This window comes from Eleutherodactylus coqui, chromosome 2, assembly GCF_035609145.1.
Source record: "Eleutherodactylus coqui strain aEleCoq1 chromosome 2, aEleCoq1.hap1, whole genome shotgun sequence".
NCBI classification, from domain to species: Eukaryota; Metazoa; Chordata; class Amphibia; order Anura; family Eleutherodactylidae; genus Eleutherodactylus; species Eleutherodactylus coqui.
This window is the reverse complement of record NC_089838.1, coordinates 248,826,567-248,839,059: the sequence shown is the minus strand read 5'-3', so window position 1 is coordinate 248,839,059 and position 12,493 is coordinate 248,826,567.

Below are 12,493 nucleotides of genomic sequence, written 5' to 3'. Positions count from 1 at the left end.
CAAAAAATATTTTAATTAAAAAAACGCATTTTGTATCATTGTATCCAGAACGACCTGTGCTATAAATTGAATGCATTATTTATCCTGCGTGGCAAAGACTGTAAAAGAAAAAAAACTAAAATCACAGGCAGCACTCGGCCATTCATTGAATTCAAATTGACTTTAAATCTCCGCCTGCTGAAAGAACTGAACTACACTGCCGGGGACCCAAGTGGCTAGACGTGCTGAGCCCCGACAGCGGCGCAGAGATGAGTATGTTATTTTTTTACACAAACCAGGGATGATTTTCAGGGAAGGGCTTATATTTAAAGCCTTTTCCCTGAAAATCACTGCAGGGGTTGCTGGCAGCCCACAGCTTTCAATGTGGCCACCGGCAGCAGCAGCAGTCCCATTAAAGGCAATGGGCACGGACCTGTGTTCACGCGTGTTTTTGCACGTACATGGCTGCACGGTTTTGTGCTCACCTATGTACACACATAAACACGCTTGTGTGGCCTAATGCTGTATGATAAACGCTGTAAAAAACGTATCGGATTTGATGTGTTTTTTTCTCCCTGCCCTCCAAAAAAAATTTATAAATGTTTTGCAATACATTATATGTGCAAGAAAAACTGGTACCCATAAAAGCTACAATTCATAGAAAAATTGTATTAAAAAAAGTTCTGGCTTTTAAAAAGTGGAGATGAGGAAAATCCACAAAAAATTATTGTGTCCTAATGGCCAAAATAGGCCGTGTCCTTAGTAAGAGGTCAAAAGGAGTGGGGAAGAGCCTCATACTTTTTACATTCTATTGAAATTAGTTTCAGGATGAAACTTGGTTATTTACTGCTGTACACACAATTTCCCCAAGTCATAGTGTTCCTTTAGTGAACCAATTTGTTATTTGGCATTTAACTTTAAATACTTTTGGGAAACATGCATTCATCTCCTTCACAAATCTACCTGATTCTTTAAAGGTCAGCGCTCATAGTTTATTTTTACTATTTATGTATTTGAAGAGCATTTTCAGATTAGACTTTCTGTTTTTAGCAATTCATCTGTTAGTTTCCAGCTTTGCTGGCATCCTTTGTACTTTGAACTGAACATAAGTTTAGTTCAGCTGTTTTGTCAAATTTCGGCAAAAACTTTAGTACAATCTGAATGAGTTTGAATCAAACTTCACCAGTACCCCTTAAACTGTCTAAGGGTGCCTTCACACGGCCATGGGACTTTTTACGTGCACCCGCCGGTGCCCATTCAGACGACACAGGCCTGGCGCACATATGCCGAGTCCGCATTATGGTTGGGTGGGGAGAGACAGTTTAGCTCTGCTAAGCTGTCTCACCCTTCCCTCCCCATCGCCGGCTCTCTGCAAGGGGTGGAGGCGGGACGGGGCAGACGTAGTGGGCTAAGTTCCCGCCCCCTTTTTGCCCTTTGTCAGCAGCCAGCAATGGGATGGGGCTGGAGCTTAGCTACTAGCTCCGACCCTGTCCCACCCCACCCCCCATTGCAAACAGCCAGCAAGGGGCTGAGAGGAGGAGAGAAGGGGGAGGTAGTTTAGCAGTCACACTGCTAAACTCCCTCACACATCCCCTCTCCGGCAGCTATCATAGGCTCCCATAGGAGTCTATGGCAGCGGCCATATTTCGGGAAGGAAAATAGTTTCGGGACTATCTTTCCTGCCTGGTGTAAAGGTGCCCGGTGCTATATTGGCCGGCTGGGTGGGGGTTTTTTTTGCTGCGGGACTACGCCTGCAATGCATTGGAGTACAGTGCATCAGATGGTAGCGTATATTGGCCTGCCGTAAAAATGGCAGCCGATATACGCTCGTGTGAGTAAAGCCTAAGGGTGCCTTCACACTTGTGAGAAAATCATGTAAGCAAGTTGAAGCGCAGAATTATGAATCCCATGCTTTTCAATGGTTTCATTCACATCTGCGATGTTTTCACTCTTGTGATATTTCAAGTTTTGAAAATCGCTGCCTGTCCCATCTTTTTGTGTTTTGCTTTTTTTAATCTCCCACGTTTTTCTAAACTTTAAAAAAAACTGGCGATTTTCGTGCAATGTGATGCGCTTTTAACATTATAAACTCCTATTGTCTTTAAAATTAAAATAAAATTGCTGGTGGTAGAGAAGCAAGATTATTCTCAGGAGAAAGCATCGCAGACACTCAAAAATTGTGTGAACAAAGACGCGATTTTGCGGTGATTTTCTCACGGCGATATCACGATCGCCATTGTGAAGGGGCCCTAAAAGCCCTGTAAAATACTCTTAGGTCACCTATGTGCAGCAAATACTGCACATAGAATGCTACGGCAAAATGTGTTTTCCTCTACACCAGAGGAAATCAATTTGATTTTCCACTTGTGATTTTCCACTTGCGGACTCCGCACGGACAGCTTCCATTGAAGTTAATGGAAGCCATCCAATCTGCAGTCCTTCCGCAATGACATTGCAGAAGGTCATAGGTACCCACGTCATTGCCTTGCAATGATGGGGAAAAAGCAGGGATTTGAAATAGAAACTGTACTGTGCATGTCTGATGCGTCGCCGTGCAGATCATCCGCAGTACAGCCAGCCAAAGAAGAAAGCAGGTATGTGCAGATGCCGGCTGGGCACAGGGTGGGATTCCGCTGCGGACTCCCACATGCATAATCTGACCTGGTCATGTGCAGCCGACCTAAGGAAGTTGTCCCACTTCCAGCTGTTTTGCTACAGGAAGAAGACAGCTCCGTTTACTACGCAGTGGTCCAGGTTGGTACTACAGACTGAGTCCCATTCATTTGAATAGAACTCAGTAGCATAGGGAAACAGCCAAGTGCTCTTGCTATACATGACCAACAAAAACATCTGCTCCAACCTAGAGTCGCATGAGGCAAAAGCATTGATTAATCTCACCCCTGTATTCACTGTAGTTGCTTCCTTGCGGTAATGATCTGTCCCAAGGCCCCACAGCCACATGGGGCATAAAATATTGATATTTCATAATGCAGCTGCATTGCAGACTGCCAGCAATTTACAGTTTACAAAGCCTGAAAATTAAACTTCTGCGTATATTTGCATTAACAAGTACAGAGATCATCACATTATTTGCTGTATTTGCTTTGTCATTCTGCATGGATTTTCCAAACCATTTCTTCACCATGGAAGGATATTACATGCTGTCAGTTAGACAAGTTTTCATAAGATAAACTGCTTATTAGTTCTTCAGATTGCACAGAGATGTTTCCTCTTATATGAAAGATTAGTGCAGGTTAGTGATAAGTGTCACCCCCAAAAAATCAAATTTATTCATCCTAGTATTCCAACAGCCAGTGTACTTAGACTATGAGCTCATATAACAGGCAGCAATTTCTGTCAATATCTTTTATGGCAAAGTACTGAACATCTTACCACCCCTATTCTGTACATAAGAGCTCAGGGAAGTACCAACCATTAAAACATAAATAAAATATGGACCTGGGTTATAAAAATGGTTATACATTATAGTAATGATAGATCACAATTGCAAGCGAATGGGTCAAGACACAAATAAAGAATGAGAAGCAAAAGACAGCACTCTCACTAGTGGTGAGACCATATGGGAAAGGGTTTGTTTTCAGGGCAGTCACTTCAGAATAATAGTGGAGCTGCATTAAAACATGACTTAATTTGACATAGGGCATACTCAGTCCCCTGGCCAGCTGGAGCTATAAATATGGCCCTGTATATTCGTACTGACTTACATATTTTTTTAGCTCATAATTGGACATGTGCTTTATGCTAGCAGCAATTATATTGTTTATGTACAATGCTCCATGTGCAAATGGGTCCTCTCTCTATCACAGAAACCCCTTATATGATTGTCCTCAGTAAGAGAAACCAAGTAATCTTACATTTTAATGGATAACAAAAATACATGATGTTTTAGCGAGCTTTCGAACCTACTTGGGGTCCTTTCCTTAGGCTAAGCCTGACCACGGACAGGATACAAGATCCCCAACACACAACAGGGACATAAGATCCCTGGGACATTCACATGTTCCACATCCAACGTTGTGTATCTGATCCAGTGCAGTAAATGTCCTGTTGGGGGGCTTTATATTGGGAAACAGGACAAAAACTGAGAGCTAAGATGAGACCTCATCGCCACACATTTAGAGAGGGAAAGACGGAATTACCGGTGGCAAAACATTTTTTTAGTCACGGACACAACATAGAGCAGATGAGAGTTATCATACTGGGGCAACTTCAAGTCGCAGCGTCACAGAGGAATTTGGGAGTATAAATGTATGGCCATTTTTGATACCCTCAAGAATGGAATGAACCTTGGAGCGAGGTTCTTGCATCAGTGGAGAATATGAAAGGTCTGAAGGAGGTGAAGAGGGGTGCTCTTAAAGGGGTTGTCCCGCGCCGAAACGTTTTTTTGTTTTTTTTTAACCCCCCCCCCCGTTCGGCGCGAGACAACCCCGATGCAGGGGTTAAAAAAAACAAACGGAGAGTGCTTACCTGAATCCCGGCGGTCCGGCGTCTTCATACTTACCTGCTGAAGATGGCCGCCGGGGTCTGCTCCCTCCGTGGACCGCAGCTCTTCTGTGCGGTCCATTGCCGATTCCAGCCTCCTGATTGGCTGGAATCGGCACGTGACGGGGCGGAGCTACACGGAGCCGGCATTCTGCACGAGCGGCCCCATTGAAGACAGGAGAAGACCCGGACTGCGCAAGCGCAGCTAATTTGGCCATCGGAGGCCGAAAATTAGTCGGCACCATGGAGACGAGGACGCCAGCAACGGAGCAGGTAAGTATAAAACTTTTGATAACTTCTGTATGGCTCATAATTAATGCACAATGTACATTACAAAGTGCATTAATATGGCCATACAGAAGTGTATAGACCCACTTGCTGCCGCGGGACAACCCCTTTAAGGAGAGCACCCAGGGGGTAGGTGGGTTGGGGGATGGCATTGTCTCTCCCTAGGGAGAGCACCCAGAAGGGGTGCTATTCCCAATCATTGTTTGACAGACTTGGTAAAAAGTCATACATTGATTTGAAGGAATGCTGCCTTCCCATAGGTGGTACTGCAGAGGTATTGTTCCATCTTTCTTATTTGCAGGTCTGAAGGAGGGATAACATACATGTTTGTGACCCCCTAACACCAATTTAGAGATTATAAAACTGTCACATTCCTTACCAGCAGATTAAATAAGTATTTACTTCTCTGCTCCTCTTGTCTGGTATTGTTCAAAGTGAAAATTAGTCTTGCTATGTCTGTGCCTTTTCATATGTGTACATTTGTACAGATCTGGTTCATTATGCCTGAGGAAGAACCCTGAGCAGGTTCGAAAGCTTGTCATAACATTGTATATTTTTGTTAGCCAGTAAAAGGTATCATATCTACAAGATAACTTGGTTTCTCTTACTCAGAACAATCACATTTTGCTCTACTGGCTAAAGGCCCATTTAGACACAACAATTATCACTCAAAAGATGACTTTTGAGCGATAATAGTTGTGTCATTTACATCGCAAGATGATTGCTCAAATGTTGACCGCTTGTTCTCTGCACCCAGCTGTTCCCGCCTGGTAGCGTCCAGCTGTCATGCAGCTGAGTGCTAACAGTGAAGGATGCAGAGGACAAGCTGTGTGTGTGTGGGGGGGGGCTTGTTCTCTGCATCCAGCTGTTTCCCACTGGGAGCACCCGGCTGTCATAAAGCCAAGCACTCCCAGCGGAGGATGCAGAAGACAAGTGGGGTGTCCCCGTTTGTCTTCTGCATCCAGCTGTTCCCCACTCCGAGAGCCCGGCTGTTATACAGCCAAGTGCTCTGAGCGGAGGATACAGAAGACAAGCGGGGTGTCCCCACTTCTCTTCTGCATCCAGCTGTTTTCTGCATGGAGCGGCTGGCTGTTATACAGCCAAGAGCTCCGTTCGGGGTATGAAGAATGCAGCTAAACAGCTGCATTCTTTATACCCCGCCTGTCATCAGGATGCAGGATACAGCTGAAACAATAGTATCAGCTGTATCCCGCTGTGAATCCCTGATAAGACTCATCGTTGTCTTTCCACATGCTGAAAGACAATGATGAGCGATGGTTTAACGAAAACTGCACGATGTCAGTGCAGTTAGAAACAACGATTATCGCTCAAAAGACGGCTTTGATTGATTTTTGAGCAATAATCGTTGTGTCTAAATAGGCCTCTACATGGTACCAAACTTTTTTCGTAGAAACCCCTTAATAACTCAGAAAGTAGAATAGGTACCCAGATTCAAGGCTTCAAAACTTGAACATTAGAATGAAGCAGTGGAAGGGTTTATTAACATCACCATTTTTGATTTTCTTCAGAGGAGCAGCAAAACTGTTCTAAGTCCCATTGATTTAGTGGGATTTTTGGAGCTTCAGTTCAGCTCAGTTCAATTCTGTTCCATCGTATTTCTGTTGTTTTCGCAGAAGCAATAGCACAACCGTCTTCACTATTATTTCTATTTAAAAAATTGAAATCAAACGAATATGTTTTTATTTTACATTTCAGTCAATGGATGATGAAACTGAACAAAAAGGTTTCCACTTCATTCCGTTTTTTTTTTATGTCTGTTTAATGGATCCATTTTTAAATTTGTATGCACAGAATGTTAGAGATACAAAGGAATAAAAAGCAGATCCCTTAAAAACCGATGTAGACTAGTGTTGAGCAAACCGAAGCAGTAGACACCTGTTTCAGGTCGAACGTTGCTAAAAGTTCTGTTTAGCATGAACCCAAACCTCAGGTGATTGTTCTTTGCTGAAGGTGCTAAAATTCTTATACTTTCTTCTTGTTCTTCTTTTTTCTCCCTTTTTAAGAAAGAAAGGAAAAGGAGAAGAAGGAAATGGAAGAATAATGAAAAATCTTTATTTTCCTTTTTCTTCTTTTTCTTTCATTTTCTCTTTCTTCATTACCTTTGCATTAAAAAATTTCTAAAGCATTCAGATTTATTCCTACATGACCCAAGTGTTATACAGGGCTTTTAAAGCTCTTATACAGTGTTATACGCCAATTTTATTGGTGCAGTTTTGGATCAGTTCAGACTTTTTACCAAAATTCAGCGAACCAGCTGAACTTTTGAAAAGTTCATTCTTCACTGATGTTAACTGAAACCAATAGATAGAAACTGTCTGTTTTTTTAACATATCCGTCTGCTGCATCCGTTCAAAAATGGAAACTATGGTTATGGTTAATTTCTATTTACATTCCGTTTTGCTATCCACGTAATCTTTTAAAAAAACAGATCCATTCAAAACGGAAATCAAAATCCTAATGTGAACAATCGCTTGACTTGAAAGATAGGGAAGGACCGAGTAATGTTTTCTCTTATTAATGCATCTGTAATGTTATGGTAATGTTGATATATCTTTTTATACTTCATTAATCATTATAGAACATTAATACAAAAGTATTGACCAAAGCAAAAAAGTGTCACATGAGCCACTTCAAAGTAGAAAAGTGGGCTGTTTTACTACGTTTTTTCCTGGTGTCCTTTTTTTTTTGCATTTTCCATTTGACTTAATTTAAACACTGCAGCTTTTTGTGGCATTTTTTTTCTCAGTTTTTGTGTATTTGGGTCCATGATACTTTTTTCAAAATACAGAATGCTCGAAGAAGGGTTAATATGATAGATTTCCTCTACAAAGCTTTGTAGTCTAGTAGTTGTAGTATGCATATTGATTGACTCAGCATCTTACAAAGGCATACTTATTGTTATGAGACAACCACATGCCTGTCTCTCACAGAACTTTAATACACTCACCGAGTCGCCCGCTCTCAAGGTCTCAATTATAATCCGGTCAGATAATGTGGCAACTTTAATTCTAAACATGTCAGCGCTCACTACAGCAGAGGAGATGCAGCAAACATGAAATGCTAAGCTTAAAACAAAAAGAATTTCACTCCCCTGGCTGCTCAAATCTCTGTTAAGGAAAAGGTTGAGTACTAACTCTTTGGAAAAGGAAACCCAGTAGGCGACTGTTCCAAAACTGCTCAGAAAAGATTATTGCAGATGTTCCCTGCGTACTCACAGTGAGTAAAATCTTTTAAAGCTTCATCCCAAGCTCAGTGGTATACCCAAGTATCCAGCTGCAAAGATCAGACAAGAACTAAATTGTGATCCTGAACCCGTGGGAGCACCATGTTGATTTCCACACAAGAACCTTATAATATCCCTTTTTGCAAAAAATCTAGACAATGCAGACAAATATTAATTTCATATCACCCTACACCTGCGGAAATTGATACGTAAAATATAACCGTGCAACTTCTAATTCTCTTATATGGTTAAAATATATTCTACTGCCAACATAACTTTTTGCAACAAGATACGAACAAAACTAGAATACTTACTATGTGAATTGTGTTCCAGGCATTATAATTATTCAGGTACCTTGATGGTCTACAGTAATGAAGTGGTTAAGGGCTGTTTCACATGGCCATAGGCTTTTTTACATACAATCTAATGTTTGTGCACCCGTTCAGGCATGGGCCTGGAGCATATACTCTGAGCCTGCAATGCTGTTGAGTGGGAGGAGACAGCTTAGCTCTGCTAAGCTGTTCTTCCCTTTCTCTCCCACTCGACGGCTCACTGCCTCTCTCCTCCCCTTTGGCTGTTTGCAATGGGAGGGGGCGGAGCTAAGCTTTCACCTCCTTCCTGCCCCTTGTCCGCAGCCAGCAATGGGAGGGGGCAGGGCCCTGCCCCCCTCCTATTGCAAACAGCCGGAGGGGAGAAGAGAGGAGAAGAAAGGGGGAGGGAGTTTAACAGTCACGCTGCTAAACTCCCTCTCACCTCCCTTCTCCGGCTGCTGTCATTGGCTCCCATAAGAGTCTATGGCAGTAGCTGTATTCTGACCGGGTAAGACAGTTCCAGGACTATCTTTCCCGGTATAAAAGTGCCCAGTGCTATATTGGCCGACTGGGTGCTTTTATGCCACAGGAATACGCTTGTGTGATCTGATACTTTGGAATCCAATGCATCAGATGGTAGCGTGTATTGGCCAGCCGTGAAAACGGCAGCCAATATACGCTCGTGTGAATGAGCCCTAAGGGTGATCATTTTGATGAACTATAATTGTGACTTGTTTGATTTTAATCTTGCTGCTTTTAAATAATATAGAAGGGTACATGCACAGAGAAAATCTGTGACAAAATCTGTGTGAAAATCTGCACCAAAATCCATATCTGCATTTTGGTGCAGATTTTGAGCAGGGAATTCTCTCACTGCATTGGTGACACTACCACAACAAATTTCAAAATCTGCTTTATTACTTTATTCCACTCTGGATTTTTTCCACATTGGGGCACATTTACCAATGGTTTAAGCCAGTTTCTTGTTTAAAAAACTCACACATTTTTTCACAACTATCTGCACAAACATTTACGACTTTTCCCCTTTTGCGCATGCAGGGCATGCTCATTTGTGCCCAGCAGATGAACACACCCTTATTTAAATGGCAATTTAGCCTAATGAGGTCCAGACATGTTATGTTTTTCACAGCAACACATTGCATTTGCACACCTCTCATAGAATTCTATAGGGAATCCTTGGTGCGCAAATGTGCACTCAAATAAAGCAGGCCCTATATTTAAGCGCTGGGATCCTAGGTTCAAATCTGATCCAGGACAATATCTGCATGGAGTTTGTATGTTCTCCCCATGTTTGTGTGGGTTTATTTCTCATAATAATAATCACCTTTACTCACTGTATATAGCGCATAAACCTATTGAGGAGGAGGAGGAAGAGGTAGAAGCATGGTGACTCGCATTGTTGTGGCTCTGGAGTCCTGGGTTTAAATCTGATCAAGGGCAATGTTTGCATGGAGTTTGTATGTTCTCCCTGTGTTTGTGTGGATTTCTCCAAAAACATACTGATAGGTGAATATAGATTATGAGCCTGGATGGAAAGAAAATATCAAGTCATGTAACGTTCTGTGTTAAGTATGTGTTATGTAAATAAAAGTAATTATAAGAAGCACAGGGAAAACATACAAACTCCATGCAGATGTTGTCCGTGCTCATATTTGTTCCTAAGGCCTCAATGGAAACAGTGCTAACGACTGATGATGGGTTTCGCCGAAATGAACTGCCTGAGGTTTGGTTTCACTCCTAACCAAACATTTAACAAAGTTCAACCAAAAACAGGGTTTGACTGCTTTGGTTCGCTCAACGCTAATTAGGGCATATGATTGTCAGAGATAGGAGTTCTCTGACTGGGCAGCCACCACAAAGAGCAACATAGTTCATTTCTACATTTTGATCATGATAAATTTTAATGGGTGCCTTGTTATTTTTCATGTTCTGCACAGGAAAACACAGCTGCTTGCAAGAAGCTGCAGGTCCCTAACTAATCAGCACAGGGGAACCTTTCACATAAGTAAAATGTATTTAAACTGGTCCCTCTGAAGCCACGGACGCCCCTTACAGACAGCTTGGTACACAGATATAGTTACAAAACTTTCTCTTCACCGCAGGAAAGTATTCAGAATTCCCCACAAGCATGTATGTATTTTTTATACATATTATACTTGGTATGCCATACAACAATCTCAGCAAAGCAGACCCAGCACTCAATCCAAAACTTTCAATAGCCTTAGGCTAGTTTCACAGTAGTATAAAACACCGTGTACATCATTTATACCTCCCATCCTTCATAGAGGGCAAAAATCATCCCACAGGCACAGCAACAGCAACAGAGACCACAGCACAGCAACTATGTGAACTGCCAGAATGAAGAGTGGTTAATATCCGGCTTGTACTATCATAGAATGTTGCACATTAACTATGTTGACCCAGCATTTTATAGACATCTGCAATACCATACTATTAATGGTGACTGGATGTAATGTTGCAATCTTCGCATTCCATGTCTGTAAGGATGTTTTCACATACGGTAAGACTAATAAGATTGAAAAAGTAGCCATAAATGGCTTTATGTAGGTCTAATCTTACATGATTTTACCAATGAAGAATGGTATAACTGTCACGGGAAATGGTATGCAATGTAGGTTCCAGGATACAACGAAGGCAGAATTACAAAAATATGCAATTTTTATTTTTAAACAAAGAATTGTAAAGAATTAGTGGTTTATAAGCAAACCCACTTTGGAGTATGAGTCTGTACTGTCCGGTCTCATGTGCAGAGGTTCCCTTTTTGCCGTGTTTCCCCTTTAGATACTCATCTGTCTGCAGAGGTTAGGGACAAGATTTGCCTGCAGCAGTTTATTGATGTCTGAGCCTTAAATCCTGTGGATCATGTGACGATTGATAAAGAGTGATTATTTAAAAAAGGTTCCGGCAGGCGCTTCGTCTTTTTTTCCTGGAAAAGGGGCAGAATTGTTCATTTACCTTGATACAATATTTACTGCCCACAGGCTGGACAGTAGTTCAGCTTGGTGGCATTACAATGAGGAATTTCATCGCAGGTCAGCCAGATATAGGTATGGCGACTAAGGCCATCGATGTTTGGATGTTGTGTATTCTATCACAGAGGCAGTCTCGCCCCTTTCAAGGGAGAGCCTCAGCAGTAGCCCAGGGGCCTGGTGCCGTGGCTCAGTGATCATAGCAGCCTGCTGCCTTTTCAAGGAAGGGCAATGCTGTTTTTTAACAAATTATACATTTCACCATGAGTGGTCCTTTGGAGGTGGCAACCATGCAGCAGTGCGTAGCTTCCACAGGTCAAAAAAATCTTTAAAACTTTCCACAACAGGTACTTCCAAGGACCCCAGTAAGCGCTCATGCGATGCAGCCGTGTTTGGAAAAGTATCCCAGGAAGCTGGAACCAAAACTTCTCGCTGATGGATTTAGTTGCGGTTTTGTGATCCTTTGAATCTTCCACAGTTATCGGATAACTTGTCATTGGTAAAAGAGAACCCGGAGATGATGAGGGAAATGCTACGCAAAGAGGTAGAGTTAGGGCGGATGGTGGGCCATTTCAAAGAGCCCCCATTTAATAACTTACATGTGTGTCCCCTTGGGTTAGTACATAAAAAAGGAAGTGGGGAAATTTTGTGTAATACATCATTCATCCTTTCCGCGAGAGAAGTCAACTAATGACGGTATTTCCAAGAAAGATGCGATGGTGTCATATACATCTTTTCATGGGGCTATTTAGTTGGTTTGCAAGGCCGGCCCAGGCACATGGTTGGCTACATCAGATATTTAATCAGCGTTTTGGCTGCTTCCGGTAGATCCTGATTGTTTCCACCTGTTAGGTTGTCGTTTGGACTATATTTTCTACGTTGATATGTGTCTCCCAATGGAATGCTCTATATCTTGTTTTTATTTTGAGTTATTTAGTTCTTTCTTTGTTCGGATTGAGTCAGGCATTCCCTCAATTATTCATTATCTAGACGATTTCCTTTTTTGTCGGGTTAGCGGACTCTGATACGTATGCTGTTTTGTTAGTATCCTTTCAAACTATAACGAAAAAGTTGGGTGTTCCTATTGCAGCTGACAAGACTGAAGGCTCGGTAATGTGCCTGTCGATTTTAGGTATCAAAATCAATACTGTTGAAAT